We start from the raw sequence: 7,678 nt of genomic DNA, 5'->3' as shown, positions 1-7,678 counted from the left end.
AGATATGGGAGCCATCAATGGCCCCCTCGCAGTTGGGGAAGTCCATGGCAGCAAAGCTGGCAACAATGGAGTTCACATCACCCAGGATGACGACCCTGCACAGCAGGATGGTGTTGATGGCCCTCACCAACTGTAGAAGAACAGAAACAGAGACTCACAGAGTGGCCAGAGCCCTCCAGAATTCCCAAAGCCCAAGCCCTTTCCCATAGCAGGAGCAACCCTAACTTACCCCATCCCTGTCAAGGGCTTTGTGAAGGTGGGATTGCAAAACCTTTGGGAGAGAGAGTCCCCCCACTTCCCTAGGGAGCCCCATTCCAGTGGTTCACCATCCTTCTGGGACCATAGCAAGAGAGTCATACCTTCATGAGCATGGCCTCAGTGGTTGATCTCCCCATACCAAACTGGTCCCCGACAGAGCAGTAGCCGTCCAGTGTGGCAAGCTTCCAAATAGTGACCCACTTCCGGAGGGCGATGGCACGTTGCATGTGGGTGTCCCGTCACCTGAGGGCAGGGTTGAGCTACTCACATAGCTCCAGGAAGGTGTCTTTCTGCATGCAAAAGTTCTAGAGCTACTGATGGTTATCCCAGTGCTCCACAACAATCCAGTCTCACCACTCAGAACTGGTGTCCTGGCACCAGAAGCAGCAGTGCATGGTCCACAGGGGAAGGTGGAAGGGGTTGTGCTGCATGAGCAGCATGTGGAGAGAGGTGAGGAGGTGCCTCACAGCGAGCTGCAGGTCTTGGTCCTGCAGTGCCACATGGGCAGTCTGCAGTAACAGCACCAGAAGGTGCAGCAGCAGGTCTAAGAGCCAGTGAGTGTTTTACAGCAGGTCCAGCAAAATGGCTGTAGTGCTATGGTGTGAGCAAGGGCAACCAGAGCACACAGGGAGATGAGTTTACTGTCTCCTAAGGAGGTAGGCAAATGTTGAAGAGCCTGAAACATGGCCAATCCCTTTAAGCATGAGCCTCAGATAGCTTCAGGCAGCAGCTCCAGGAAGAGAGTGCTGTCCTGATGCCCTGCCCAGAGTGCTTCCGGCGGGGGAGGGGGCTTTAAATGCGATTCAGCCTCCAATCAGTGTGGACACACTATTTTGATATAAATCTGTGCTATTTTGATGGGCTATTTCGGAAGTTATTATTCTAAAATAGCTTATTTTGAAACAAGAGCTTGTATAGACGAACCTAAGGAATCTTCTCGGCTGATTCTTTCCTGAGTCCAGACTAATTGCTGATCACACACTTCACTTCAGTGTCCCCTAGGCTGCAAACAGGACCAGGACCTTCTGTTTACTCCTTCCAAAAACACACATTGTTAAAGTGATAATGTGCAGTTCCAACAGAGTCCTCAATCCATCACAGTCGATATGCTAGGGAATGTGCAAAGGCCAACTATAGTCCCTGATAGGGGATACAAAACTGCCCAACCAACAAAGCTGCTAACATTCCATTTGAAGTATCAGTCTTCCATATTTGTTCCTGCTGTTCAAGTACCACCAGACATTTTTAAATCTTGAGTTCTTTTTTCACCTGACCATAAATTGCTGCTCTCTTTTAACTGGAAGACATGTTGCACTCTGTTACACCAATATCCTCAGGGACCCAATGTTCTAAGTACTAAAATGAGCTATTGTTACATGGAGCTTAATTATAACAGGATTGATTGAGAATTAAACTACTGTAATTTGATTACAGAGATTATTATAACAGGAAATTTACCCTGAGAAAATGGAGTGTATTTCCAATGGATGCCTTTCAGATAGTAACATTTTTTGATTCACATTGTGCCTAATTAACTGTGGAAAATTCATGTCCCCCCAAACATGGACTCAGGACCACTCTTAAATTTAATTATTTATACACGCCCCCAGGAGATACCACCTTCATAACACCCATAAAAATGTAATTTGTATAAAACTAGAGTCAGAACTTCCACCATCTAAGCAATAGTAGCTAGTGTACAGGGTCTGATGATCCATGATGAGTTTCTTCTGATGACATAATGCTTTAACAGATACAGTAGTTTTAGTGGAGGGAGCTTTTATGAAACAAGAAGAAACTAGAAATTTCCCTCTCTAGCCTTCCTGTGTAGATTCACTTAAATTCACTTCCTCTTAATACAATCAGTTATTTTCCTAAACAGTCATTAGGAAGTTTTGCTTCTTTAATAGCTGTATTCCAAATTTTTTCAGCTATGCTGAAAGAGTCTTCCCGCACCACACAGGAAGTCCCTCTGATGAAAGTCGGGGCTATTGCATTGCATTATGTTCTCTGGCCATCTTTATCCAGTATTACTGCTCAGGAATTCCCACAGAGCATATATTGCTGCATGAATAAGTCATAGTCAATAATTTTCTTAATGAATTCAGCCTCTTTCTGCTTCCAGACGTTCTCACTATTTACACCTAGTTATTTCTTATTCAAATGTATTTGATAAAGCAATTAATGGATACTTGTGTATTTGGAGGTAGGGGCTGTGTCTGTGCTTTTACAAACTTGCTTTTCCATCTGCAAATGCTGAAACGCTAGCCTTCATTAAAACAAAACACACCTGCGCCCATGCTATTACAGACCTCATTTTGGCCTGGGCTGCCCAGAGTTTTCAAATACACTCCAGAATCTCTTCAGTCCCAGTCCAATTCTAGGTAGCTGTCACAGCAATTAGGTATATTTCCCTGCCCTTACAAGGTGCTGTGCACATTGAAACAAAACATTCTACATCAGTGTTTCTTCCACCTCAGCCACTCTGGGTCCTGAGACATCAGATAGCAAAGCTTCAAGCAAGTATTAGAAGAGCATTTGGCTCTCAGCCTTCTCAGCGCCATGTCAGTACCAGCTCCCTTTTCCCTCTACTGTAATGAAGAGAAGGAAGCAGACCCAGAAAGGGAAAAGGCACACTCAAAGGAACAAAACAGAAAGGACATAAAGAAAGGAAGAACTCAGAAAAGGAAACAAATGGGGGACAATTAAAGACAGGCAACGTAAGGGGAGAGAAGGGGTATAAACATGAGGAAGGACAAAGACAGATTTAACAATGGACACATAAGTGGGGTGAAGATAGTATTGTCTGGTGGGTATGGGGGGAGATGAGGAAGAGTGGCTCATAAGTTCTCCCCTCTGAGGTGGGAAAAAGAGTGAATTGAGCCTTGTAGCTCATCCTACAGAGAAAGGAGCGAGGGAAGAAAACAGCTCTGTCATCCATAAATTGTCAAACCCTGTGACTTCTAAAATTTGTGGGATGTGGATATCCCCTCTCTATTAAAGTGAGGAGCAGAGACAGTCATGAAGTACAAGACAGGGATCAAAATAAGGATTTTGGATACCCAAGTTCAGATCTGGTTGGTTTTTTGTTTTTGTGAGGGTTTTTTTTTTTTTTTTTTTTTTTTTTTTTGAGGGGGCGATTTGGAGCAGACCTAAACAAGTTATTAGTAATGCAGGATCTGAACTCTCCCAAAGTGAAAGATGGCAGATCCTGCCATTGCTCCATTTTACAGAGTTGGGATTGAACCATAAAGTTTATGTCAAATCCCCAAATTTCTCCATGTTCATCCAATATTAGCCTTTGGGCTCCCTGTCCAGTTAGGAAAGTCTCAAACATATCTGACTATTAAAAAGTTATCTAAAAATATAAATTTTAGAGTGTAAACATACATCTCCTTTTCCTCATCCTCCTTTTCCATTCACTCATCTCCATTGTTTCTGCATTTTAACATCAACTCTACCTCTACTCTATCTTTTTTATACATCTTAATTTTTCAGGGCCTCTAACCTTGTATTAGGTTCCATCTGCCTGCGATATGACCTCATTTCACTACTGGCTGGCCACAAGATCATCTAATATTGCCTGCATGTTGTCCAAACACCTGATGTGTGTTTCCATTCCTCTGAATCTGCATTTTCCTTTCCTTCTGTTATTCTCTGCCTCTCCAGCCTTATATGCTAATACTTTCTTCCTATTTTTTAAATGCCTGTTTCCTTTCTACTCTCCCCTACCCCCACCTTAATGAAGATACTCTATCACTGATTCCCAGGATCAAACTCTTTAAATGTGTGTGTCTGGATTTTTCATTTAGTGCCCATTTGTGCACACCAGTTGGGTAGTTAGCTATATTACCTGATTTGTGTACGTTAATGCTTTTTTGTATAGCCAGAGGTAGGTTTGCAATTTCAGTTAAATACAGAATTATCCATTCCTGGCATTTATGAAGGAAAAAAACTCTTGAGAGAACAAAGCAATTAATGAAATTGAGTCATGTGAGCCTATGCCTTACGAAAACCTCACAGAAAAAAATCAGACACAGCCAAACCAAGAAGCTATTTGATTATTTTGACTGGCTCAGGTATTAGATATAGTAGAAGTAATAGGATTAATATTATAGGTCATTAACAGATGCTGTCCTTAGATCCATGCATGAAGTAGATCCTCTTCACCTATGACTCTCTCCCCCCCCCCCCCCCCCCCCCCCGGCTGGGAAAGGGAGCTCAGCAATACAATATAAATAGCCTAAACAAAGGCCTCATTGTGAGGTCTGGCATCAGTTCTATGGATGGGGGTTGGATGGGGGTTGAAGAATGGGCAGGTGGGGCATGAGGGAGGGGGAGACACAAATTGCTTCATTTCTAGCCACAAGGAAATTACTTCCAGACCCATAGAAATTAGTCAGGAAAGACCATCTTGCCTAGGACGGTATTATCTTTTCTGTGGATTTCCCTTTAAAGGGGAAGGAGAGGTATTAGGAAATTTGCTCTCAGGGAGCTAGGGCTGATGTTGAGCTACAGGGCATCCATGAGACTCCCAGGATATTTGTCAAATTTAGGTTTAGATACTTTTCTTCAGGGAGCACAAATCTCACTTCTCCGACAAGAGTGTGGACATCTCTGTCAATCTTCCTGAAGGGATACTCACAGAGCTTTCTGCTCCCCCCACCTCAGCCTCTTCTATGGAATATTTGAGAACAAGACTTTGAGGGATGTGGAGTACTCTCCCATGGGAAGCCATGTAAGTTATATAGCCTTGAATATTTAACACTAGACTGGACAAAGCTCTAGAAAACATGCCACGGGACAATGCCCACAGTGGCAGGCATTTTGACAAGCCAGCTTAATTGTTTTTTACCATTTCTGTTACATCTCTCAAATGATGTATCACAGTTTTGTAATGACATGTTCATTGTATTGAGTCCCTGGAATTACTTTCCAGTTGAATACTAAAAGGACTTTAAACATAAAAACGCTAATGTTCAAATCAGATGTACAATAACATGTTCCAGAATCCATCAGTACACTGGGTCACTGCTGAATGTCAAAACAAAGACTTTGAGTCTAAGCTTGATAATTTCCCTAGAGTTACATTGTCCTGGCGAGATAGTTGCCTTCAGTTTTCAAATGGTTCTAAGTGAAAGGTGAAGTATTTACTGAATTACTTGCTGCGGTAGTTTACACTACACTCAGTATCACTGGCCACTTAATTTCAGGTCAGATGTTAGGTTCAGATTTTCCTTTTGTTCTGTATATCAGAGTCTTACTGCTTTTATAATATAATTTTGTCCTGGCTTTAAATACATCTTTTAACCTAAGAAAGGATCACTCCATCTTTGATATCACAATTAAAATGGCTCAGGAGGGAGAAATAATGATTGATCTTGAACCATTGTGCTGATCTGTTAAATGTGTTGACTTATGCCTGTGAGCAAAAACACTGAATCACAAGGATCAATAAGCAGAACTGTAGTGGTGCAACTGCTGCAGGCTGCCGTGTTAGACTGCTCTGCCAATTAGAGAAAGTGGGTTGAGCTGACAGCCACCTGAGCAGAAGTCCTTTAACCTTGATTCTTCTTATGTGAAAGTCTAACTGTCCTTGGAATTGAGGAAAAGGCTAAACTAGTCTGTTGTCGTCTGCAAGGATAGGGCAAACATACCTTTCATATTTAGTAATTGCTTAGATCTGTGACATATGCCCCTTCACTTTAAATTAATGTGTGGAAAGTAACTTCTCTTTGAATTTAACAACTTATATGTATTATTTAGAAGGGGTATTACTGCCACAGATATTATTCTGTGTTTTTGATGTAGCATGCAAACAATTTAAAATATATACAAATATAATAGTTCTGGTAGCTCAAAAGCTGCGACTATGCCTATTAGCGATCATAACAGATTCTGTGAGAACTTCGTAAGTCCCCTCTTCTGCGCTAGCCAGTGCCCTAGATAATGCTGATTCGTACTCAACTTACATGGTGAATGCTTAGGGGTTTGTTTATTTTGTTTTGTTTTTTTAAACTCAGTGCTCACCCACACGAAATTATTGAAGTACAATTATATGCTTGGCTGGCCTACCATAAAAAGAGCAGTCATGCCCAAAAAGAAGCAACTGAGGAGAAGAGAGGGACAAATGCATTTCAAAGGAGGAAGTTACACATGTAAAACTAGTAAAAAAAAATCTGGTGTGTGGACCCCAACCAGCTTGTCTTGCATGACTAGTATTACGCAGAAAAAAAGTAACTTTTCTTCACAGCTGGGCCAGCTGTGAGCTTGGCGCATCCCACATCTCCCGTGCCATCTTCTTGACTCCACAGGATCTGCAGGCAGAAGAGAATACGGGAGGACCGGCTACAGGGACCTGCCTGCAGTCCCTTGTCCAGGGGCACAAGGAAGAGCAGAAGGCGGCCACCTGGGACCAGCTGGCATGCCAGCATGAGGCAATGTGCTCCTCCCTCACTTTGGTGATGGCCCGCTCCATGCACAAGGCCATGCGCTCCACCAGCCACCCCCCCCTTTTGCCCCACAGCTTCCCTTCCTAACCCCCTCAGGGGTCACCGGGACCCCAGAACACAGAGTGGTGGAACGTCTTGGGCAGGTGAAGCCTCCTGAACAACCAGAGGCAGGTGCCAGTCCCAGCCCCATCCCTGAGCCCTCCTCCCCTGCCCATTCCAGGTTTTTTGCCAATCCCTTCCATTGTAAATCCCCACCCCCTCAATAAACAGTCCTGTTTTTTCACAAAAGAAGGCATCTTTATTTGCTCTGCAGGAGAGGGGTGAAGCTGGGAAGAGAGGTGTGTGGAAGGAAAGACACACAGAGGGAATGCAGCAGCCCCTTATGGAGAGGCATGGGGAAGAGTCTCACAGCTGGCCTTGTACAAAAATCTCCCTCACAGCCCCTTGATGTGCTGTCCATGTGGTACTGGTGTACAGCTGCTCATTTGCCCTGGCAGCCATTCAGCCTCTGCCCCCCACCCTGGAAAAAAAAGTCTCTCCCTTACTCTCACAAAGGTTGTGGAAGCACACAGCAGGCTGCCACCACAAAGGGGATGTTGCACTCACTGAGGTCCAGATGGGTGAGGAGACTCCAGAACCTCCCCTTTAAACAGCTGAACGCACACTCCACCACCATGTGGCCCCTGCTCAGCCTGGTGTTGAAGTGCACCTTGGAGGGGTCCAGGCTGACCGTCTAGAGCTTCATGAGTCAAGGGAGCAAGGGGTAGGCTGCGTCGCCCAGGATGCAGATGGACATGTCCACCTCCCCCACTCTGATGGTGCAGTCAGGGAAAAGAGTGCCAGTGTACATCTTTTGGAACAGGCAGGCATTCCAGAAGATGTGGGCATCGTGCAGTTCCCTCAACCACCCAACACTGATGTTGGTGAAGTGTCTCTTGTGATCATGAGAGTCTGCAGCACCATGGAGA

The 7,678-nt window shown here is 44.2% G+C and overlaps 1 long non-coding RNA gene across 1 annotated transcript in view; it reads right to left on the bottom strand.

The window, feature by feature from the left end:
* Window positions 1-3,176: 3,176 nt before the first annotated feature.
* The window catches only part of LOC142830430 (uncharacterized), a 64,512-nt gene continuing 60,010 nt past the window's right edge, over window positions 3,177-7,678 (bottom strand). The window contains exon 3 of the long non-coding RNA XR_012905662.1: window positions 3,177-6,575. This is a non-coding gene — a long non-coding RNA (uncharacterized LOC142830430). The remainder of the gene's footprint in view (window positions 6,576-7,678) is intronic.

The sequence above is a fragment of the Pelodiscus sinensis genome, chromosome 8 (assembly GCF_049634645.1).
Source record: "Pelodiscus sinensis isolate JC-2024 chromosome 8, ASM4963464v1, whole genome shotgun sequence".
In the NCBI taxonomy this organism is placed as follows: domain Eukaryota; kingdom Metazoa; phylum Chordata; order Testudines; family Trionychidae; genus Pelodiscus; species Pelodiscus sinensis.
The sequence above is the reverse complement of the archived record's forward strand: the minus strand, read 5'-3'. Positions and strand labels throughout refer to the sequence as shown.